Source organism: Triturus cristatus, chromosome 6 (genome assembly GCF_964204655.1).
Source record: "Triturus cristatus chromosome 6, aTriCri1.1, whole genome shotgun sequence".
Taxonomy (NCBI): Eukaryota; Metazoa; Chordata; class Amphibia; order Caudata; family Salamandridae; genus Triturus; species Triturus cristatus.
This window is the reverse complement of record NC_140589.1, coordinates 1,012,171,774-1,012,198,075: the sequence shown is the minus strand read 5'-3', so window position 1 is coordinate 1,012,198,075 and position 26,302 is coordinate 1,012,171,774. Positions and strand designations below refer to the sequence as shown.

Genomic DNA, 26,302 nt, shown 5'->3' with positions numbered 1-26,302 from the left:
CCAAATAGGATGAGACGAGGGGCAGGACCCTTGATAGCGTGAGTAAGGATGGAGTTATGCTACGAACATAAGGTATGAGATGTAAGCTGTCCCCTTCGGGATCCAGCGTTCAGCACAGCTCTCACGGATACTGTCCTATGTCTGTGTTTTCGTGTGTCTGTCTTTGTTTTTTTCCCCCCCCCAAATCTGTGGGCCAACGGTTCGGGTGACTCGTTAATCTCGTGAAGTTGGTGATTATACTCTTATGAACACGCAGTGTCTGACTACAGGGCTACCCCAATAAGAGCTGGTTCTCCACTTGGAGTTGATACCCCTTCCAAAACGGGGTAAGGATGAATGTGAGAAACAGAGAAAGATAGACGTATGGATGAGCGCGAAAAAGAGAGTATGCAAATACGTTATCATGTTTTTTTAAGAAAATACGGCGATTATTTTAAAGCTACAGTGTTGACCATGAGGGAATGACACGGGTGTAGGATCAATATTGATAGACGCACACCTAAGAGTGAAAGACGATAGGATGCGGCGTAAGGCCGCCACTAAGATGGGCATAACACAGACACGAGCGCGTGATAAACGAAGTGTGTTTTTTCACTCGCCACTTCTGTGTGTTTGGTGGACAAGTTTTCACCACAATTAAGTAAAAACAAACGCCTGTAGAGACGAACAACCTAGAACTCCATATAAAAATGTGTGGTTTTTTCTCCTTTTTTCTTTTCTTTTCTCTTCATGATATTTGAGACTAATCGGTCTACAGTAATCAATAAGGAGCGTTAGTTGCCCTTATTACTAGTAGTATAGGGAAATTCTCTTTACTACCCATACCAGGGGGCACACTTCGCCGCCCTGAAGAAAGTCCAGCACCATTTATGGGGCTTATAAGGACTGAAACATGTTGGCTATAGGGTCTTAGGACCATAATATCCTCATTGACCCTTAACTTGTATTTTACTATTACCCCCAGCAGATCCAAGAATAAAAGGGAAACTGGGATCTGCTGTTGGGCTTTTAATCTTTATCCCCCTGGCCAAAACATCTTCCTAAGAGCTCCCTGAAAAATGGTTGAGCCCACCTCGACTTCTAGGCGTCGAGGTGTCCCAATGATGAAGCATGACACCCACCACTAGGGTGTGTGAGGGAATATAAAACAAAAGGAGTTGCCTCCTTCCCCACTCAGTAGTGGTGATCTCCATTGACTTCACATAGGGACCTCCACACTACTAGAGCTCTAGGATTGTTCAAATATATCCAACAACCCTGTAGCGAGTTGACAGTGGGGAGTACTTTTGGTAAAACAGTGTATAAACACGGGAGGGTGCACTCCCCTCATTTGTTCCTCTCGGCCCCCCTGTAAGTTTGGAAACCCTTCCTGCTTACATTTGTGTATTACGTTACCCTTATCATGCTCATGCACCTGCACAATTGCAATTGTATAATCGTTTCTGTTTTTGCTCACTGCAACTAAGTAGTTAAACAGGCATAATTGTTTATTGTAATGTTCTTTGTCCTTCATGGTAAACACCGAACTTATCTGGGTTGCATTGAATTAAGAGTCAAGTGAGTTGCCTCATAACTCTCTCACTGAATAATGGGCTAACAAGATAATAAGTTATATAGCAAGGTATACTTACCACTAGCGGTTAAAGACACTTGTGAGACTCATAATATTGCACCTGTTTATAATAGTAGCCGTATTATCACTGCTATACAGTATGTTCTATAGTTACTTTATCTAAGTTTCTCCATATGTGACAAATCTTCAAATTACTAACCTCCAGGATGCCTATTATTGCCTAATATTGCTCTCCAGAACTCGCCATGGAAACCCCCCCTTAGGCACATGTGGGATAGCCTTGATCTATCCTTTAATTCATACAAACCGCCATGAATCACAATGGAGGCTTAACAAACTAGTCTCTTACACGGGATGCTCTCACACTTGTTCACTGTACTACATTAACAGAGAAATACTGTCAAACATACTATAGTTCAATGGATGCATACCGGTATTTATATTTCTTTATATATCTTTATATTTTTACATATTCTGATTTATTGTATTCTTTGTATTCCCGCACGCTGATTATGTTTTGTACACCTCTGATTGATGGGGGCTACCTAGATGGCTATAACAATCCTACGTCAATCTTAAGTAAATCTAAACATGTATCTGTCATTATACCCATTGCCCGGATTGCCGTATTGCCGCCTCAATCTGAATAATCACTGTATTTGTCTTTTTTCAAAAACATTTTTTTTATCCTTATTGGTTATATCTTCACGTCCTTTCATTTGTATTATTGTATGTATTGGAAACAACCAATAAAAAGTTTTTTTTTAAATTAAAAAAAAAGAAATGGCAAGTGTTAATTTTTTTGGCTTGAAGGCAGCTAGAGGTATTTAGGTTATACATTTGGGTACATTCCATTACAGATATGTGCTCCTATCACCTGGATAAAGTTGCTTCTGGTAACTTGCACTGAAACTGGAACTGGCCGCTGTGATCAGGTATCTGGGTGCACAGCTGTGAAAAAGTACATTAAGCATTTTGGGTTGTGGCTTTGAAAATAGTACAGGAAAAGTTGAATGTTATTCTGTGGGCTACCAGGAGGCTGATATCATTAAGTCAAGGCAGTGTGTAGCTGGCTGGTTTTGTATTCTCTGTACTTTCATGATCTTTTTCTTGAGGTCTCCTGCCAAGACAATGTTGCAGAAGTCCACTTTCAAGATCACCAAGTCTCTCTTCAATTTGATCTGATGTAGAAACTGGATTAAAGAGAGGATCTTTCCTAAATACATGAGGTAAACGTTGATATTTTAGCTAAGTTGTGATTTGAAATCAATATCTTCTTCAGTAGAGCTGGGCATTTTTACTCTTTCTGCCAGCTAGACAAATTGTAAACTATGATCTGATGGTTAAATTGCTCTAAGGTTTGCAGTATTTGAACCATTCAGGCAGAGGTAGCTTTCCTTCATGCAAGATGTATGTGTTGCAGTTAGTAGGGCACATTTTTGTGACAATATATATGGCAGCACCTCATAATATGTAGTTAGATGTCATCTGCATGCCTTTGAAATTGAAGGTTGTATTGGAAATTACTTGTGCAAATAATCTCATGAAAAGCTTAAAGATAAGAGGGCACTTTGAAGATCCCTACTGGATCTCCATATTAGATAGACAACCTTTGCTTTAGAGAGAATCAACCAATTCCAATTTGATTAGCTACCATGGCACATTGAAGGACAGCTCAACTGGGATGCCAGCTTACCAGCTGCTTAGCACCAGGATTCAGTGGTGCAACAGATGAGAATGGCATTTAAATTAGAGGGTCAAGTACATATGCCAGATGACATATCCAAGTTCTCTGAGATCAGATCATTTTGATCTTATTCTCAAAGAAAGTCATCAGGTTTTGAGAGTGTTGGATTAGAGTGGCAAGAGCCTTCTTTAACACCTCAGGTTCTGTAACTCCCCAGAATACTTGAAGAGCTCCGTAGAGTGGTTTAAGCCCTGGCTAATTCAGCTCTCAATTGTATCCTTCTTAACTTATTGCAGTGTTTGTCTATTATTCTGAATTAATCTAGGCTCCAAGCATTACTTTGTATTGTACATATAAGATGCAATATAATTATAGCTTAATCAAAAATATGGACCACATGCATCAAGCAAAATACCGGTCGCAAACGGGCCGAATCGCAGAATCGGCCCCTTTGCGACTGGTATTTTTCCATTTGGAATGCATCAACCCAAAAGCAATTAGCAAAAAAGGTATTGCAAATATTACGATGAACTATTTTGTGAATGCAGTTAAGGAATCACAAATTGCGATTCCCTAAATGCAATGCTTTATGCACTAACAAATTGCATTTTTACAATATGGAATTGCAAATTACCATCAACTTCAAGGTGATAGTAATTTGCAATTCCTCCAAAAAACTGCAAAAATATATATTTTTCAAAGAGCATTGTGGTGCATATACATGCCCTTAGGGCATGTGTGTTAGGTTATGTTAGCCTATTTTATAAAGCGCACAGCTGCCCCAGCAAAGAGGCGTCCCAGCGCTAAAAGCAGAAACATAGAGGCTACTGACAGAAGAAAAACACTGAAGCGGAGGGAAAAGGTGAGTTTTCATTGCCTAACGGAAAGCCAGGTAGTTATTCATGGCATGGATGAATATTGGCAAAGTTTTCCAAACTTTGGCAGTCAATAAACGAAAAGTGTGCCCGCCCGGGGCACAGCCGCCAGGTGTTTTCCCTTTGAACAAAGTTGACGCAGGGGAGAATAGGATGAGAGCAAGTTCGATAGAATGCCATTAGAGGAGAGGTTCAGAATTTTAAATGCGATACAGAGGGCCTTGAATTCCACACGGTTGGCCACAGGCAGCCAATGTAGTCACCGAATAGCACTGGAGGTGGAACAGGTTCTAGGGAGGCCCAGAAGAGTTCTGGCCGCAGCGTTTTGGACTCTCTACAGTCTCAGGACTTAAGTCTTGTTAACCCCTAAATAGAGTACATTGGCATAGTCCAGTCTTGACAAGATGCAGGCCTGAATAATCATCTGCCTGATGGGCTGGTCAAAAAACCCCAGCAGCGGTTTGAGCCCCCGTAATATGCCGAAACAAGTCCCTGCAACTTTCTTAGTTTGAGACTGAAAGCTGAGGGCCAAGTCAACCCAGACACCTAGATTTTTCAACTCCTGCTTAGGGGTGGGTTCACAGCCCAGTATGGCCGGCCACCAACGTTCGCCCCACAGCACCGGGTCTCTCCCTACCAACAGAACCTCTGACTTACTGGAGTTCAGTTGGAGACAGTTGGCAGTCATCCACTCGGCATACTTTACTTTTTGGGGGTGCATCAGGGTAGCCTTTTGGCCCCCTTGTACCCTTGAAATTGCATGCGCAATTTGCGAGTACTTATTTGGTACTCGCAAATTGGGAATGCAAGCCCATTCATTCCTATGGGAAGCCATTCCGTAATACCAAATTAGAAATTTGCGATTTGCTTTTAAGGTATATGTAGGAATAGCAATTTGTTTTGCGAAACCTACATGCATAGCTAATTGGAACTCCTTAATAACGATTCCTTAATAATCGCTATTAAGGACTCGTAATTTCTACCTTTGATGCATGTGCTCCTGTAGTTGCAAAACGTTATTTCCCAACTATTTTTATTTAATCTGTTACTATAGTAAATTATCAAAATTGTTTTAGGAAGACTTTTAATGGTGTTTGAAAACATGATTTTATCATTTCCCAAATACTCAAAGGTGTATCGCATGTTGCTAGAAATAATGGTGCAAAAGAGCTAGTGAATAGAGTAAGTTAATGCTTTGAATTCAGATTCATTCAGAAATATGGAAGGACAAGGTAATAAGATAACATAACTAGATCTAAATTCAGCTATTCAACAGTTCTATATAAGTTGTTGATGCCGATGGGAAAAGCAGGTCTGGTATATATGCGGCAGAGTGGATGAGAAGGAAATCATTTAGACGAAAGAGGTGGGCCTGGGAAGCCTTATAGGGAGCCCACTCCACATACAATACAATTGAATTTAACAACCTTTATGGACATTATCTTGTCAAGAGATGTTTTTGTTAGAGGCAAACGTTAAGATGGTATTGTGTGGATGGTGGGAAAGACATTCACTCCTGGCTGAAGTGGCTAGGCAAAAAGAATTGGGGTGATCCGGACTCACTGGTGATCACCAGTGCTCTTGACAATTCATAAAGAGACACCACCACAATAGGAACATTGCCTTCCATGCCATGTCTATTTATTGCTAATTTGAAAAGGGACAAGTCCCCAATTGGATCGTGCAGAGAATGACCATCTTTTATGTTGTGTAATCCCAAAATGTTCCCCTTTCCTGTTTTGCTGACAGTAGAACTCTGTGCACTTTACCTCTGCTGATCAGTAGTAAATTGCCTGCACTCACCCTTCAACATGGTTGAATTAGCATATTGCTAATTGGCATATATAGCACACATATAAATCCATAGCATATGGTAACGAATGTACCCAGGACCTGGAAGATAATTGCCACTATTGGACTGCACCAGATATTTTGCCATCCACTGCAGTGGCAGTGAATACATGGCTTTATGCCTACCACTGTAGCCTGACAATAACAGTTTAAAATCTGCATTTTGAGCAGTCTTTTGACAGATCTAAACCTTTCCATTTAAATATTAATAATAAATCTCCCGTAAGTAGACCCTGTTGCCCATTGGCAGGGTGCATGGTATTTGAACGTAGGACATGTCGGTATTCAATTTTAACACGTCCTTACAGTTACCAGCATCCAAAAGCTGTCTTCACTGTAGGAAGATTGGCTACCAGGCCTTAGAGAAACACTGGGAAGCAATAATAAATATTGTTTTTGCTATCTCCAGTTAACGAACAGCTAGAAATATAGCCCAACAACTATTTCTAATATTTATTCAAAGTCCAATTCAACGGTGAAGTCAAAAGTTTAATATATAATATGAAAAAGTAACTTTTAGAAAGCTAATTTTTCCCTACATAAAGCATCTGGTGGCTAATGAGGTATGAAATATCGACCAGATCAGAGACAAAAGTGAGTTGTGGAGGGTGCTTTTGTTCCTCTGGCAAGATGACCATTTGGGCTATGCCCAGAAGCTTAAGTTACTTCAAAGGGTCCACCCCTGCCACAGGTAGATGTCAGGTGACACCTTTGTTTTAGTTCTACACAAATACTTTTCACATTGCCCTAACTTATGCCTGTCTGTTCTGTGCCATAGCTACCGGGGGGTTTGCTGAGGTTAATATTTTGACTTTGAGGGTTAAACCTCATAAGGTTTGTGATTATTATTACAGGTGGTCACCCACCCTTGACTAATTTGCAAGATTTAGTGCAGATTGGTCAAGAAGGGTAGGAGTTAAAAGAAAGGGGAAGCAAGAAGGATTTTTCACTTTTTACATATATATTCCCAAAGGTAATGTTAGCCACAGATAAAAGATAAGCATTGGTAAAGCACGATCAGCTAAAAAAGTAGAAACAACTAAAGAAATGCTTTTCTACAATTTTTTGACACCACAGACAAATGGCGACATTTGTTTCAACTTATCTTCCAGGTAAGGGGCAACTTCTGCTCCTGAAGCACCTACTTTTTTTAGCGGCAGGGTGTGCTTATAGTCTTATTGATCTTACCTGCACATAAATAACATATGTTAGTTAGTTATCTTCCTTGTTATGCACCAGTGCCTATGGCTTGGGACCATAGGAGTAGGTAGGGTAATTAACAGACATTATTGCCAGCAGGTAAAGGCAATAACACTAAAGCAGTGTATGGCACCATTGACACTGTACATGGCTTGGGCCTTTTAAGCACTTTTAGTTTCTTGGGCCATTGAGACTCATTACTGCCTAGGGCCAATATCTGTGCTTCTGACTGGCCGGGAACATTGATACTCATTATTGACTTCAGCAATTGAGGCACATTACTGCCTGAGACCAATGAAGCTCATTGAGGCTCAATATTGCCTCAGGACGTTGAAGCTTAATACCACCGCCGGGCACTGCATGAGACCATTAATATTTATTTCTGCACGTTTTTTATTGGGGCTCAATGGTGCCATTCATGTTCATTAATGTTGTAGGAAAACAAACCACAGGGGATCCCGTAGACCCAGTTGAGACCTGGATGATTAGTGATATCTGCAACTGTATCTCAACAGGTATTAATAAAAAAAACAGCTTTTTTTGCGTAGACAGCCAATTGAGGCGGTTGCTCTTGTCACGAAGGATCTTACGATTTATTCGCTACTTCATGGGGGATTGTTGATATAATTCATGAAGTCGATCGGGATTCTCGCTGGCCCCTTGGGATACATTTTGGATAGAGGTATCCGGGATTAATTAGCAAGAGCCCTAGCATCCTTTGCATTTTACCTCAAGTCATGTATAATTAAGAATTGGACTGGAACCTCATAAATTGTGTTTTGGCCATCTGCACCTTGATGATATCTAAAGGGGTACTTAGACCTATATGCCTTCATATGGAACTACCACATTTACAGACACTTGATTGATTCCGGTTATTGCCCCAGTCTGTTTATCCAATTACAGTCCCGCTGCCACTCCCTTCTGGCTGCCTATAAGCCCTACATTATCTATGTGCATTATTGTTTTGATGATGAATTTTAATAATTTGGGTTCGAGTTGCTGTCATCATTTGAGGCATCAAAAATTAGCTTCTTGATTTATTACATGATTATATGAATTTTCTTTCCAGTATCTAACTCGTGTACAAAAATCCAATACAAGTTTTGCCTATATGCTGCTTGTCTTTTTCTTTTAATGCGTTTCACATGCGCCGTTCACAGGCACTGGTTTACGGGCACCGAGCCCCAGATCCACAAAGGTTTAGCATCGGGTTAGCGTTACTTTTGTAATGCTATCCCAATGTTAAATCTATTTGGGGATTAACAAACCATCGCTAATTGGTATTAACGGTGGTTTGTATAGGAAAGTAATGCAAAGCAGTGTGAAATGCAGCACTGCATTACCCTATCTACTAACATTTGTAGACATGGTTTATCTCCATAAATGAACTCCACTATAATGCAGGCGTTAAAAGGAGAAATGTTTTCATTTCTCCTTCATTTTTCGACTTCGCATGCATGCTGCATTGTTCAACACACATACAATATAGGAAAAGCTTTGAAGTGTGTCTAAGCATAGCATTTTGTACAGGACTATGGCGCTAAGGTGTGGGCCTTGCGCACAGCAGCTGATATCAGCGCCGGTGCTAAGGAGATGGGTGGAGAGAGCCATGTCTCTGTGAATATGGCGCTCTCCTGCTCCCTCCCTGTCTCGCAGTACAGACTCTTTCAGGGCTGCGCTGCATTCCATGACAGTCTTCAGAGTCTAGGCCAGAGTCTTTAACTGTGCTCTGTGCACTGCACCTATTGTTGATAAATGTTGATGCTGCTTTATATCCTCCAGTGACTGATTTGTATATTTAAACTCAGTAATATGCTTGGTACTCTCCCTTTCTGACCTTATTCATTAGGTGTGAAGATGTTTTTTTTAATACCTGTTGAAACATTGTTGCAGATATCATTGATGCTGTAGAGCATTAAAGCTCCTTCCAGGCTGGAATCATTGAGGCTCCTGACAGGCTGTGTTAAGGCTTATTAGCAATAGAGGCATTTCAAATTCCTTACTGACTGATAATGAGATTGGGAGATTTTAATCCTTTACTGTCTGTGGCATGACTATATGGGACCATTAAGGGCTATTCCTACAATGCAACATTGATTCTCATTAAAGTCTGGGTCTATTGGCATGTGAGACAGGGTTTTACAAATACAAAAGAAAAAAAAGTCACATAAAGAAGTTAAGGTTTACTTGAGCTTAAGGGGTATGTATAATATCTTCAAGACAACACTTAAATATATAAGAAATAGTACAGATAAGATTATAACTCCATTGTGATCTTTTGACCTCTGCCATTAGCATATATTCCTTAACTGGGACATTCCAAGAGCTTTGATAAGTAACAGTTGCACTACACCATACCAAGTGACACCTTAATTTTATCTAGACCCTTCGGATACTGTTGGTGTATGTTGGAAATTAGGTCACTGTTTGAGGGTAGTGAAACCCTACTCAAGCAGTAACCACAATCTTTGTCTGGGTGAAACAAAAGCAAACCCTTAATCATCCTGTGCTTAACCCTCTGGTAGCTTGGCACAAAAGCCGTCAGGCTTAACTTAGAGGCAATGTGTAAAGTATTTATGTGGAACTTTAAACAGTAATAAAGTAAAAACACAGCACAAGAATAGTTCCACACCAAATTTGAATAATAAAGCAAAGTAAATTGTAATAAATTAATTGACACCAAAATAACAAGAATCCAATCAGTAGAAACAGAGATAAGCAATTTTAAAGATTAAAGAGAAAACAGTGCTAAGCAGCACAAAGCATCAACTGTGGTTATCTGGTCGCACCAGACCGGCACAAAGTCACAAGTTCAGGCAGCCTGTGAGAAAATGTTGGCCAAATATAGGGACCAAGTTAGGCCTGATGAAACAAGAGTACCTTAAATACTGGTTGCAGAATGTTGCAAGATCGCGCATCGAAAATGTGCTGAGCAGCGATGGTTCCAAGGAACTGCGAAGCTGCAATGTGAGTTCCTGCATCATCGTTGCCTTCAAATAGGGGCTTGAGATGCGCAGTCCTGAGTGAAAATGCTTCATTCATCAGCTGGTTCCAAAGAAGTTGGGGGTTTGGTGTACAGACTCCTCTTTGCATCAAGGATTCTGTTGCTGAGGGGCTTGTGATGCAAAGGCCTGTATCGAGGATGCCTGTTGCTGTGGCGGTTCTGAGGAGACTGCAGGCTGAGATGTGAAGTCCTGAATTGGAGATGCGTTGCACTGCGGAGATGCTGAAGTAGAGCTGCGAAGTGATGAATTGCGCTGTGTTGGTTCTGGTCACCGGATAGCAGCTAGGCTGGCAGAGCACATTCAGGTCCACTTCCAAGGCTCAAGAACTGGGATTGCCCAGGGAACATGGAGGCCCGCTAGTAAGCTGGCCGAGAGCTGCCCTTCGCCACCTGCTCCAACATAATGAAATAGCCTTAAAGGACTAACCTGTACATTTCATTTTTTGCCCACTCCTGCTCCCGCTTTTGCTGCGACACACCTAGGTGTCTGATCGGCGGCGTTGATGTTTCCATATCCATCGGCTGTCTTCTCCGCTTTGTGCTTCTCTCGTTCTCTTGTTTTCGGTGCTGCAGCCAGATGGGCGCTGGAGCGGCACTCCTCAGGGCAGCGGGCGCACTCGGAGAATCACGAGATGCATTCCGCGCTTTGCCCCGCCTTGGAGAGCCCGGATCCGGCTCCGGGTTTACCTCAGGCAGCATCAGCACTTACGGAGAACTACAGGGAGTTGATTTGGAGCTGGCCACGAGAATTAGAACAGCCGTCTTAGAGCCAAAGTCGGTTTGGCTTTTGCCCTCCCTCAAAGGGTTCTTGTCTGGCACCTGGAAAATAGGTCAAGGTGGGGGAGAGCACATAAAGTAAGCCAGAAGTATGGCATGAGTAAACAGTATATGGATACAGTCTCCCCACCCTGCATGAACATAAAATTGACTGATAAAGGGAGAGAGTCAGTAAGTCATCTGAAGGGGAAAGATTTAACTGTTAAATTTGACAGGGCGGAAACACTGGGTAGAAGATATAAATTAAGATCCAATTACTCTCCCGGAAAAGCGGTGGTTTCTCAGATAGAAGCACAAATAGGACAACCATCAGCCCTCCTGTTAGGTAAAACCAAAAACAAGAGTCTCCCGGTCAAAACGGAGAAGAGCACCTCTTTAAAAGAAAGGAAAAAGAGATCAGTGCCATTAGCCCCTAGAGTGACTCCTTCACTCAGGTCCTACTTTAAATTAAATATGCAGATTCACGCGCAGTGCTATATGGAATCTCTTAAGGAGGCAACTGCTATACCACAAAGTATCTTGAAACAGCCATCAGCTATTTCAGTTTCAAACAGGTTCTCGCTCTTGAGTAACTGCACTTCTACTCCGGAACCGGGGGACCCTGATCTGGTAGGGAGAACCGACCAGATTCCCGGAAAGTCAGCTAAGGAGGATACTAAAGACACTTTAGGTTTAGACGCAGTGCAGGGGTTATTGAGCCAGCTCTCGCTAGAGATTAGAGTCCACTTCGCTACTTCAGAAACCAATACAAAAAAAATTCAAGATACTTGTAGCAGTTTGCAGGAGTGCCTATCAGCACTAACAAAAGGTGTGGAGGTGCTAGAAAATAAAGTTCTTGATCTAGGGACAGACATGCAGGACAATTCCAAGGAGTTGGATATGCTTAAGACAAGAGAAAATGATTTATCAAACAGATTAGAAAGGATGGAAAACAACTCTAGAAGGAATAACATCCAGATTCTTGATATCAAGGAGGGAGCGGAGGTGGTTAATGTTAAAGCTGTTGTAGTAGAGATCTTGTCTAAATCCTTCCCTCAAGTTGCCTCTGCCTTAGTCTGGGACCCGGAAATTCAACAAGTGCATCGGGACCCTTTCAGGCTCAATCCCGGTAGGCAGAAGCCCAGGAAAATCCTGGTGTACATACAGTCGTACTCCCTTAAGGAAAAACTGCTAGGGGCGGCTTTAAAAACTGAAAACTATTCAGGTTCAGGATCTATCATTTAAAATAATGTTCGATATATCCAGAGTGACAGAAGACAGAAGATGGGAACTAGGCAACCAAATGGACCCCCTGAGACAATTGGGTGCCCAAGTTCAGTTAAGGGTTCCAGCATTCCTCAACGTGATGTGGGCCAACAAAATGTACAATTTTCATTCCCCAGAAGAGGTTGACGGTTTTCTGTTAAGCAATAAGGCAGGTACTTAGCCGAGTGAGGTAAAAACAAAAAAAACAGTTGAGTTTATGCGGGGAGATTAGTGTTCATTTTTTGCTAGATAATGAAGGCGGTGTGGTGAATAGCGTCTCAAATTGGCATTAGCCAATAATTAGTCAGGGAGGGTTCCCAGGGTAAGATGGGGAAGGGATGGGGGGCACAAGGGTGGTGGTGGGGAGCATGGTGGGGAGCATGGGGATAAACAGGAAAAAAAACGATGAAAGCGTCCTTTTTTGATATAACCTATATTATTGAGAGTGAAGTGATCAGGAATACCAAGGATGGGGGACAGGGATAGGCATTTAGGAAGAGAACATCTGGGCATATTATGTTCGAATGTGAATGGGTTAAGGGTTAAAAGGAGACAGCAATTGGTTCTACAATATCTGAAGGACACCCACGCTAACGTTCTTTTGCTCCAGGAGACTCATCTTTTAAGATCAGAATGCTTAGCATTATTTAACAAACAGAAATGGGTGAATAAGGTTGTTGCTACAGACCAGCGATGTTGTTCTAAAGGAGTTGCTATAGTTATTAAAGCAAATATTGGACTAGAACTCGGTAAAACACATGTGCACACTAAAGGATGCTGGGTGGTAGCGGAAATAAAAACCCATGCTAGCACCAATATGCTGGCTAGCTATTATGGTCCAAACGAGGACGATGTTACATCTTTGAATAATCTTTGTTCTTCTTTGCTTCATTTTGAAGCACCTTTGAAAATGGGCGGGGATTTTAACTTACTTTTAAACAACAAGTTGGATAGATCCTCACCCCGCACTCAAATGAATGCACCTCGAGTTAAAGCCTGCCTTTCTGCTATGTTAGACAATCTAAATATATACGATGTATGGTGAAAGAAAAAGGGAGATGCAAGGGACTACTCCTTCTTTAGCAAAAAGAACATCCACTTCTGAAGGATTGATTATATGTTTATGGATCTTTCAGAAGAGGACAAGGTTAAGAAAATTGAATATCTGCCTATTCATATATCGGACCATGGAGAGATAGAATTAATTATGAAACTCCCTTCAAGTTCCTTAGGCAGAAGGTGGACTTTGAATAGAAGGCTGCTTTTACAATCCAATATTATGGATAAGATTAAACTAGAATCGGCTGTCTTTTTCAATCAAAACCTAGAATCTGGTCCCCTACATTTTGTGTGGAACTCATTCAAAGCCTGGTTGAGAGGGACATTGAAGGGAGCCGTGGCGGTCTGGGTTAGACCAGAAAAAAGAAAAAATAGTCTCATTGGAGGAGCGGTTAATAAAGCCCAGGGGGAGGAAAAAGAAAACATTGTGAGCAAAGTTGGGGATGTGCAATGAGAGTATAGGCTGGTATTGGAAGGAATTATGTTACAGAATTGGGAAGTGAGTAAAATGAGAGAGTTTGGTCAAGTTGAGGACTGCGGGAAACTATTAGCTATGAAGAGCAGAATGGATAGGTCCCATAATTTTGTCAGAAAGAGCAGACTTGAAAGTGGTGGCAAGCCTTCCGATCACTTCTCGGACAACATGGGCGAGATAGAGTCAGAGTTCTGTAAATTTAAAGGTAGATGAGTCTACCCTAGATCAATGGCTCATTGAAAAAGAGCTTCCAAAGCTGAATGTAGAAAGTTTACTGCTGCTTAATCAAGATATAACAGGGAGTGAAATTTTGGACGCTCGTAAGAAAATTAAGAAGGGCAAAGCTGCAGGCCCAGACTTGACTCTGAATGAGATCTATGGCATACTAGCAGATGAAGTCATCCCTATCTGGTTAAGACTGTTTAATGACATTTTGAGAGGGTCCTCTCCACTGCTGGATTCCTGGAATGAGGCAGTCATCGCGCTGATTTTAAAACCTAGAAAAGACCCTTCACACTGTCAATCTTATAGACCAATATCATTGCTGAACTGCGATAATAAAATCTTTAAGGGAATTGTGAATGCCCGATTATGTAAAATCGTAGGGTCTATAATACACGAAGCCCAAAGGGTTTCCTCCCCGGGAGTCAGATGAGAGATCCTGTTCTTACCTTAGTTGGTGAAATAGATTTGGCAACAATGGGAAATGTACCTCTATCAACCATAGCACTAGACGCCGCAAAAGCCTTCGATCGGGTTAACTGGTCTTATCTTTCTAGAGTATTGAAGGCTTTTGTTTTTTATGAGATCTTTAGAGAAGTCCTCAAGCTCAAATGTTTGTGAATGGAATCCTCTCAGCTCCTATATAATAGGGCGTGGCACCAGACAAAGGTGCCCGCTGTCTCCTATTCTTTTTGATCTATATATTGGGCCCCTGGCTCAAAGCCTAAGGCTAAATAAAGAAATTTTCCCCTTCACTATAAACGGGTTTTCAAGGAAGTTAACATTGTATGCTGATGATTTGATACTTTTTACATCTAATGTTAATCATGCCCTACCCACACTATTTAGGGAAGTGCAGATTTTTGGGAAAATGTCAGGGTATGAGATTAACAGTACTAAGACCGAAATCATGTCTTGGAACTCAGATGGGGGTGGGGTTCAGGGACTCAAAGGGGTTAAGGTATTTAGGAATAATCATTAAACAAGAGCTAAAATAGCTGCCCAAAATAAATATAACTAGAGTCTCTAAGGAGGTCAATATTATTTTGAAGAGATGGCAGAATCTTCCACCTACACATTATGGGAGGTCTAACTTGGTTAAAATGTGTGGTTTGCCTAAGTTCACTTATCTTTTCAATAATATTTCCCTGACTTTTGATTAGAACCTCTTAAGTAGAATTCAGGGCAGGATCTCTACTTTTATCTGGGCTGGTAAGGGGATCAGACTATCGTGGAAAAAGCTTAGACAGAAGTTCGCACATGGTGGCCTGGGTTTACCAGATCTACAATTATATTGCTGGGCATACCAATTAAAAAAAAGCAGGATGCTCCTTCTCAGACCAGATGATACTTTGATTGGCTGTATGTTTAAGGCCATGCTGCAGGATAGCCCAGTCAAGGGTTTCATGTGCAACTTTAGTGCCCTCAATCTTTAAAAAAAAATCTGCCTGAAGGTTCTACATGCTGCTGCCAAGTTATGGTTCTACTGCCGCCTAGTTTCAGATATACCCTACTATAGTGAGTGGTCCCCCGTATGGCACTCACCAGGCACCCCTGAGTGCCTGAACGACACCCTATCTCAACCTTTGAATGTGGCTGGTGTTCTGCGTTGGGGTGATATAGTCGAAGGAAGTACTTGTCTGCCCTGGGACACATGGAAGAACCTAACGAACGGCAGTCTCTCTAGATTTAAATATTACAAAATTTCAGCGTGGTGCAAGAACCAACATTGGCAAATCCCTGGAGACAATGCAATGGAAGATGACCTCCAAGATCCAAACACAAGGAAAAAGGAGATAGCTCTCTGGTATAATCCTCTCCTTGTTGCTGCAGACAGGAAGCTAGATCCTCCTCACTTGGTCTGGGAGAAGTGCTTGCCGGATGAAGAGCTGCTCAATTTATGGCAAGTATCTTTAGATATGCTATACTCATTATTCAAATCGGCTGCACTAAGGAAAAACCACCTCTTTACCCTTCACAGGATATAGGGGTCTCCGCTTAATATATCTTAAATAAGGGAAGGCGGAGATGCCAGATTTACAAGATGCCATATTCATGAGGCGAACGACATCGACATGTTTTCTACCTGTCCAATGTTGAAGGAATATTGGGACAATATGGGTAAGACTTTGTCAGAAGCACTGGGCAAAGGTGTGGAGGTAAGCCCTACTTTAATCTTATTTGGCATTGCACAGCTTTCAGAGGGTGAGGCGAACTTCACAGGTGAGCAGTGTAAACTTGTGTTTTATTTAATTTAATTTAACTTAGCAAGATGAGAAATATGCAAAAGATGGCACCAGGCAGACCTCCCATCTTGAAGGGGATGGTGGAACTCAGTAAGATATTTTAGAGACTTAGATCAAAAGGTTAACTCATACAACAATAGAAATGAGCTTGGGCAATTCTGGAAACTACTAGACCCAGAGTAGATGGTATGGCTGGTATGAACTGTCCAATGATTACACCTCTTGGTCAGCTTATGATGTGCAGTACGGGCTGGTTCCCATAGAACATCAGCTGAGATCAGACCCTAACATATAAACAATTGGGTGGCTAGTACCGAGCGGACGCTTATCCTATACTATGGAGGTTATATGAGGACAAAAAAAAAAGGCTCAAGGACTGGATTGAAACCACCTTAAGAACAAGACTCACAACAGACTGAGTTTGAGTGCTGAGTTCAAAGTTGTTGGAGCTTGTTCTGTCCTTGAAGCTTCTGATCAGGAGGCCAGCCAACTGGCCTTTGGAGTCATGCTGGTGATTCTGGGATCAAAGATACAGGTCCAGTCCTTCTTACTCAGGCAGCAGGGCAGCAGAGATGCAGTCTTTCTAGAAGAGCAGCACAATCGTCCTTCTGAGTCTTCAATCGATCCAGAGGTGTACTAAATAGTTGGGTCTAAGGGTCCAATTGTTATACCTGGTGCCTCCTTCAAAGTAGGATAAGTTTCTGGAGAATTCCCTTTTGAAGGTTCCCTTTGAAGGTTCCCTTTGAAGGTCTTGAAGCTTCCTGACTCCTTGGCCCTGGCTCCAAGCTGGCTGCATAAACAATGCAGGGGTGACAAGTCCTTTGTGTGAATGATGAGCACATTCAACTGCAAGTGGGGCTGAGCTCACCCCCTGCACCCCATCCTGCCAGTTAATGGCCCATTCATGCACACCAAATCCCTCTATTGTCTGACTGTCTCTGAGCAATTTACAAAATCCAATTGCCATCTACACCCAGTCATATGACCTAGAACAGGCTACAAGCAAGGGCAGGTCAATGTCAAATTAGTAAAAGTGGGATTTTCAAAGTTCAACTTTACCATTAAAAAGGATTTTTTTATTATAATTTCATAGATACCAACCATGAAATGCTTACCTGTTCCCAATCAATAGTTAGCACTTATTAAATGTAATAAGGCAACCCAATGTTATCCTATAGGAGAGAGAAGCCTCAGAGCAGTGAAAAAGTTATTTAAGAGTTTTCCACAACCAGGACATGTAAACCTTAAAAGTGCATGTCCAATCTTTTGATTACAATGCTCTCTGTCCTATGGGCTATGCAGGGCCTACCGTAGGGGTCACATATAATATGCAATAACAGGGGAATTAGAGACTTGGCAAGGGGGTTATATTGCCAAGTCGCATTGGCAGTTTTAAACTGCATTTAGGCTGCAATGGCAGGCCTTGGACATGTTTTCCGGGGGCTACGACAGGCCCACAAGTAGCAGGTAATTTACAGGTCCTGGGTACATGGTATACAACTATAAAAGTGATTTATAAGCAAACTGAATATGCCAATCAGGTGTAAGCCGATTAAAAAAAATATTAAAGGAGAGAGCACAAGCATTTAGCATGGGTAAAGTCCCAAGGCCAACAAAAACGAATTTAGAAAACATAGGCGGGGTGAAGTGTGACCCTGCAGAGAGGGCCAGGTCAAACAGTCTACCTATAGTATAAAATACTGCTTGGCTGAAATGACGACTAAGGGAATAATTTGATTTGTTCTTGATATTCAGAAACATAATTCATTCCTCCACTGAGTCAGCAGCATTGCATACAAAAACTTTATATGTTTAGTGCACTTTATGACTACCTTGAAGTGTATACATGTACCATGATATTCTTTAAGTGACACACCTCTATTGCCTCCTGAACAAGCTGCTGAAACTATTGCTGCTGAAAGTATTGTGCAGCACTTTTTGAGGGTCATGAATGTGTTGGAATGGGTGAATACAATGTCAAAGAATGTCATGATGTGTGGAGGCCGGACAAAGGCAAAAGCAGTAAATGCAATGTGAACGCATGCTATAGCCTGTGGCCACATAACCACGTCAGTGCCCATCAATGCAATGTCAATGTATAGCGTAACTTGTGCCTGCCCAGCAGCGCTGACAACAGCAATAATGATACTAATGTATGTTATAATCCATGCTTTTACAATATTATTATAGTTGCGAAGAACAATGTCAATGTACGTTCAGATCAAAGCAAACATAACTTTGTCAATCCCAGTAAGTACAATGTCAATATACAAGATGACAAATGTATGTGCAAATTTGATAATTTTGATTAAAATGATACCAGCGGCTTTCATAATATTCTTAGGAGTTCCATTGAACTCACATCATTCCTGTCGGACTGTCCCAAGGTGACATCCCCATCAACCTTGAGTCAGAGAAATGTGGTCAAGCAGGTCCAGTGACCCACACCCCGCCTATCGAGTACCAGGTAACAGAAAGGGTCCCCCATAAACTAATGGGATACACGTATGCAGGAAAAAACCTGATTGATTCCACAGATAGATAGCTGCACCACAGACAAGTCTTGTGTAATTGGCGCCAATAAAACACGTTTTGCCAGACATGCGTTCACCAGAAATACCACAAATCTAGATACCACATGTAGATAGGTACACTTAACCAACCAGGACAAGAAATGCACAGTACACGCAGTGATCATGCGCTCCTCATGCCGGACATCTGGACACATACACACTGGCCAACATTAGCTCTCCCTGAGGTCATGAGACATCTATGTCGTTATCAGATGCACATATTTGATTGATTTGCAACTAAGATGCTCTTTAGGAATGCAGAGATCATTTTATGGTACCTCATGAACTGTATGAATTGACAGCCTAAATGTTGTATATTGAGAGATTTTGAGCAGACACACTCTGTCCAGGCACTCCCGGACACCGCATTTAATTAAACCAACTTGTTCCTGTTTTGCCAAATGCCTCTTGTCTTTTCATTTATGTAAGGTAAAGTGATATTTGAGCAACACATGATCCTGTCCTAAATTTGTAATTCCATCAATATATTTGTTTATGTTCCTCTTCCTTTTGTTGATTCCTTTACAGCAGACAAAGGCAAGGTGGCAGGTGCAAAACAAGGCAGGCAACACACACTTAAGTCCCTGCTCATGGGAATGGAGTCCGAGAAGGGAGTGTGGGGAGGTCCAAGTGATGTTCTATCTTGCATCCAGAGTTGTCAGGCTTTACAATGAAACTTTCAAAACCCTTAACAAGTGGATACATCCTCCAGCTAGCTACTAAAAGCCCTAAAATACTTGCCTAGTGCCATAAGACTCAAACAGCAGCTTACTGATGGGGTCCAATAATGTTAAACTGTTCTGGAGCTCCTTTGGTGCCATTCTGGGGTGGAAAGGTGGAGGAGGGACGCTAACAATTTGAACTGGACTGTGCCTATTGAGAGTAGTCTGATTTGTATAAAGTTAATTCCCAGCACACAGAGCTAAAAAGAATAACTTGGAATGCTGTCCAGAGCAACTACAAATGGCTGAGAATAATTAAACTATTCCACTAATCATGTTTTGTTTTCTCAAGCTATATCAGTATACGCTTCAACATCTCTGCTAGGTCAGCCTATGTTACGTGGAAATAGCTTTAGAAACCAAATAATATTATTCACTGAATGAAGTAAAGTAACTTTGTTTTAGCAGATCTTGCTGATAGTTTATCAACATGCTCATTGTCCTTATAGGATTTCTGATTTATATTGTTCTTGTTTGTGAAGTTGTTATGTAGGTAATGAAATATGAAGAAATTATGCTACAGCAGACACAAGTAGAAAACTATATAAAAGTATATGTGGTGAAAGAGCAGTGCAGGCCTAAAATCTCGTGCTGATGAGAGAGAGGTGAAGAGTTCACTTGAAAACAAAATGCATGACCTGTAAGTTCATAGTTAAAGGAAAACTTGTATTTGGAATATTTGCACACAGGCACATATTCTGAGTTCTCAGAAAAGTAAAAATTATTTAACAATAGGATCAGGAGATTGAATTAGCCAAGAAAAAACGGAATCTGATAAGAGGTCTTGGGAGCACAGTGATAAAGAACACGCCCAAATACACATGCATTTAACACAAGTACATATGGATTCAAGAGTAGAAGTATATTTAGTTTGTTAAGCATTGTTAGAACTGCAATAAAGGATGTGTAGAGAATTAGGTTAAAGTTTCAGAACACAGATGATGAAATGTTTCTGTAACCAATGTGTACATTTTAAATATCTTAATGTTTAAACTTTTGTAACAAGATTGTCTGACTATGTATAAAAGTTACTGCCTGTCAAGCAGCAAATTGAGACTGGCTGTTAACCTGTGCGGGGATGGTCGCTCTCCCTGACACAACAGTAAAGAGCTGTTTTTAACTTGCCAAAAGGAATCTGTATTTTTCTTTATTTTTAAGTTACAATGCAACAGTTGGCAAGACAGCATGGGAGTCCCTCTTGTTCTCCCATCCGATTGCTGCCACCGGAATACCGCCTACTCCTGCTTCATAGATCATTGCGCATCTTTGATGAGGGAAGCAGACACCGTGCTCTCCAAAGCTCTCCCTTTTCAAGAGGGCGAGTAGGACCTTGAGATTGCTGTTTTTAAGGTGAGGATAATGCAGACTTTGTTCAATGTTTTTGTATATATTGTATAACTTGTTTCTTTGGCAATGGTAAACACAGATGTAGAAATAAGAGATATAAGGTTATCACATGCAGGACTGTGTACATGTGATGCACAATATTAAGTTAAGGTGCTGCATAGTCGGTTACGTGTTTTTTTCCAATATAGAGTTGGAAGTGGTCAATGTGTGTGATTCTAAGTTAAGTTTCCAATACGTGTTCCAATATTTGACATAGAGGGATGGCTGAAAGGCTGATGTCGCTAAACTTTACCTCCAAGTATGATCTGAACACTCACATGCAGAAATGTTTGCACATGTGAAAAACAAATGCAAGACAGCACAATCCCCAACATTCTGCCAGTCCTGTATATCAGTTGCCATGATACACAAGGGACCTGAGTCACCTCATTATGTCCGTTGGCCACAAATTAACAAGGGGAATCTCAAGAAATTGATACCACCACTTACAGAGCGAACAGGGAAATGGATTAGACCTTTTGAAAAGCAAACTGCAGGCATCACCTTGGAAGTTGAAAACATAAAAGGTTTGCTTAGCTCTCAGAAGGCTGCAGTGAGAAATCTTATCTTCACTGAGACTAGATATGATGGATCTCCATTTAACCTAGTTACAACAGCAGTTTGGGATCAGCTGGGGAAAATGTATCCTTACAGGCCAGACGCCGGGACCCTCATGGTATAATCCATGCATACCAAAGGCTTTAATCGAGGCACTTGCATTATCACAGGCAGTGGCAGCTGTGAAATGTGCAGCACATACAAACGGACAGGATTTTGTGCCTCAGGGTAATGCGCTTCGAGACTGCGCAGCTAAAGATGTTGGTAGGTGAACACCCCTGCCTGTGCCATCAGGTTCACAACATGCCCCAGTTTTGGTGGCTCAGACTGCCTTGCCATATGATTCTGAGCCTCTATTACAGATAGTTTGATGCCTCATTATGCTGAGACAGCAGGTTTACATATTCGAGAATTGCAGGAAGCTGCTCCACTGCATGACAAACAGTTATGGGAGGCTAGAGGATGCTCCCAGTCAGGGGATGATTTAATATAGAGACAGTTATCTTCAGGTAAACCAGAAAATCCTCAGACTCTACTTTTGATAGCTCTTGATCAGTTGCCTTTATCAGCTTATATTTCATAAGATCCCTTATCTATGCATATACAAGAAGACTGGTTTGTTCCCAATTTGTATGATATACTTACTATGTATCTTCATACCTGCACTGTCTGCGACCAATTATCTCCTAAACCCACATTGAGGGTGATAAATTCTACCATTCCACGAATACAAAGTCCTTTTAAAGATCTCCACATTGACTTTGTAGACATACTAGATAGGTGTAGTTTTTCATTTTTCCCAGTGGATTGAAGCAGGACCGTGTTTCCATTGTGATGCTAAGTCATCCGCTACCTTTCTGATTTGTGAAGAGATTTCGCACTGGGGAATTCCAGAAGGGATAAGATATGACAATGGCACACACTTTGTTAATGCAGTTGTGACACATCTTGTGACAATGTTAGGGATAAAACATAAATTATCCTCTGTTCATCCCCAAAGCAATGGCATTGTTGAGCACCTAAACAACCATGTATAATCCATGCTTTTACAATATTATTATAGTTGCGAAGAACAATGTCAATGTACGTTCAGATCAAAGCAAACATAACTTTGTCAATCCCAGTAAGTACAATGTCAATATACAAGATGACAAATGTATGTGCAAATTTGATAATTTTGATTAAAATGATACCAGCGGCTTTCATAATATTCTTAGGAGTTCCATTGAACTCACATCATTCCTGTCGGACTGTCCCAAGGTGACATCCCCATCAACCTTGAGTCAGAGAAATGTGGTCAAGCAGGTCCAGTGACCCACACCCCGCCTATCGAGTACCAGGTAACAGAAAGGGTCCCCCATAAACTAATGGGATACACGTATGCAGGAAAAAACCTGATTGATTCCACAGATAGATAGCTGCACCACAGACAAGTCTTGTGTAATTGGCGCCAATAAAACACGTTTTGCCAGACATGCGTTCACCAGAAATACCACAAATCTAGATACCACATGTAGATAGGTACACTTAACCAACCAGGACAAGAAATGCACAGTACACGCAGTGATCATGCGCTCCTCATGCCGGACATCTGGACACATACACACTGGCCAACATTAGCTCTCCCTGAGGTCATGAGACATCTATGTCGTTATCAGATGCACATATTTGATTGATTTGCAACTAAGATGCTCTTTAGGAATGCAGAGATCATTTTATGGTACCTCATGAACTGTATGAATTGACAGCCTAAATGTTGTATATTGAGAGATTTTGAGCAGACACACTCTGTCCAGGCACTCCCGGACACCGCATTTAATTAAACCAACTTGTTCCTGTTTTGCCAAATGCCTCTTGTCTTTTCATTTATGTAAGGTAAAGTGATATTTGAGCAACACATGATCCTGTCCTAAATTTGTAATTCCATCAATATATTTGTTTATGTTCCTCTTCCTTTTGTTGATTCCTTTACAGCAGACAAAGGCAAGGTGGCAGGTGCAAAACAAGGCAGGCAACACACACTTAAGTCCCTGCTCATGGGAATGGAGTCCGAGAAGGGAGTGTGGGGAGGTCCAAGTGATGTTCTATCTTGCATCCAGAGTTGTCAGGCTTTACAATGAAACTTTCAAAACCCTTAACAAGTGGATACATCCTCCAGCTAGCTACTAAAAGCCCTAAAATACTTGCCTAGTGCCATAAGACTCAAACAGCAGCTTACTGATGGGGTCCAATAATGTTAAACTGTTCTGGAGCTCCTTTGGTGCCATTCTGGGGTGGAAAGGTGGAGGAGGGACGCTAACAATTTGAACTGGACTGTGCCTATTGAGAGTAGTCTGATTTGTATAAAGTTAATTCCCAGCACACAGAGCTAAAAAGAATAACTTGGAATGCTGTCCAGAGCAACTACAAATGGCTGAGAATAATTAAACTATTCCACTAATCATGTTTTGTTTTCTCAAGCTATATCAGTATACGCTTCAACATCTCTGCTAGGTCAGCCTATGTTACGTGGAAATAGCTTTAGAAACCAAATAATATTATTCACTGAATGAAGTAAAGTAACTTTGTTTTAGCAGATCTTGCTGATAGTTTATCAACATGCTCATTGTCCTTATAGGATTTCTGATTTATATTGTTCTTGTTTGTGAAGTTGTTATGTAGGTAATGAAATATGAAGAAATTATGCTACAGCAGACACAAGTAGAAAACTATATAAAAGTATATGTGGTGAAAGAGCAGTGCAGGCCTAAAATCTCGTGCTGATGAGAGAGAGGTGAAGAGTTCACTTGAAAACAAAATGCATGACCTGTAAGTTCATAGTTAAAGGAAAACTTGTATTTGGAATATTTGCACACAGGCACATATTCTGAGTTCTCAGAAAAGTAAAAATTATTTAACAATAGGATCAGGAGATTGAATTAGCCAAGAAAAAACGGAATCTGATAAGAGGTCTTGGGAGCACAGTGATAAAGAACACGCCCAAATACACATGCATTTAACACAAGTACATATGGATTCAAGAGTAGAAGTATATTTAGTTTGTTAAGCATTGTTAGAACTGCAATAAAGGATGTGTAGAGAATTAGGTTAAAGTTTCAGAACACAGATGATGAAATGTTTCTGTAACCAATGTGTACATTTTAAATATCTTAATGTTTAAACTTTTGTAACAAGATTGTCTGACTATGTATAAAAGTTACTGCCTGTCAAGCAGCAAATTGAGACTGGCTGTTAACCTGTGCGGGGATGGTCGCTCTCCCTGACACAACAGTAAAGAGCTGTTTTTAACTTGCCAAAAGGAATCTGTATTTTTCTTTATTTTTAAGTTACAATGCAACAGTTGGCAAGACAGCATGGGAGTCCCTCTTGTTCTCCCATCCGATTGCTGCCACCGGAATACCGCCTACTCCTGCTTCATAGATCATTGCGCATCTTTGATGAGGGAAGCAGACACCGTGCTCTCCAAAGCTCTCCCTTTTCAAGAGGGCGAGTAGGACCTTGAGATTGCTGTTTTTAAGGTGAGGATAATGCAGACTTTGTTCAATGTTTTTGTATATATTGTATTACTTGTTTCTTTGGCAATGGTAAACACAGATGTAGAAATAAGAGATATAAGGTTATCACATGCAGGACTGTGTACATGTGATGCACAATATTAAGTTAAGGTGCTGCATAGTCGGTTACGTGTTTTTTTCCAATATAGAGTTGGAAGTGGTCAATGTGTGTGATTCTAAGTTAAGTTTCCAATACGTGTTCCAATATTTGACATAGAGGGATGGCTGAAAGGCTGATGTCGCTAAACTTTACCTCCAAGTATGATCTGAACACTCACATGCAGAAATGTTTGCACATGTGAAAAACAAATGCAAGACAGCACAATCCCCAACATTCTGCCAGTCCTGTATATCAGTTGCCATGATACACAAGGGACCTGAGTCACCTCATTATGTCCGTTGGCCACAAATTAACAAGGGGAATCTCAAGAAATTGATACCACCACTTACAGAGCGAACAGGGAAATGGATTAGACCTTTTGAAAAGCAAACTGCAGGCATCACCTTGGAAGTTGAAAACATAAAAGGTTTGCTTAGCTCTCAGAAGGCTGCAGTGAGAAATCTTATCTTCACTGAGACTAGATATGATGGATCTCCATTTAACCTAGTTACAACAGCAGTTTGGGATCAGCTGGGGAAAATGTATCCTTACAGGCCAGACGCCGGGACCCTCATGGTATAATCCATGCATACCAAAGGCTTTAATCGAGGCACTTGCATTATCACAGGCAGTGGCAGCTGTGAAATGTGCAGCACATACAAACGGACAGGATTTTGTGCCTCAGGGTAATGCGCTTCGAGACTGCGCAGCTAAAGATGTTGGTAGGTGAACACCCCTGCCTGTGCCATCAGGTTCACAACATGCCCCAGTTTTGGTGGCTCAGACTGCCTTGCCATATGATTCTGAGCCTCTATTACAGATAGTTTGATGCCTCATTATGCTGAGACAGCAGGTTTACATATTCGAGAATTGCAGGAAGCTGCTCCACTGCATGACAAACAGTTATGGGAGGCTAGAGGATGCTCCCAGTCAGGGGATGATTTAATATAGAGACAGTTATCTTCAGGTAAACCAGAAAATCCTCAGACTCTACTTTTGATAGCTCTTGATCAGTTGCCTTTATAAGCTTATATTTCATAAGATCCCTTATCTATGCATATACAAGAAGACTGGTTTGTTCCCAATTTGTATGATATACTTACTATGTATCTTCATACCTGCACTGTCTGCGACCAATTATCTCCTAAACCCACATTGAGGGTGATAAATTCTACCATTCCACGAATACAAA

At 41.2% G+C, this 26,302-nt stretch overlaps 1 protein-coding gene across 4 annotated transcripts in view; it reads right to left on the bottom strand.

The window, feature by feature from the left end:
• RASGRP3 (RAS guanyl releasing protein 3) overlaps nucleotides 1-26,302 on the bottom strand; it is a 540,454-nt gene that overhangs the window by 401,829 nt on the left and 112,323 nt on the right. The gene's annotated exons all lie outside the window — the stretch shown is intronic.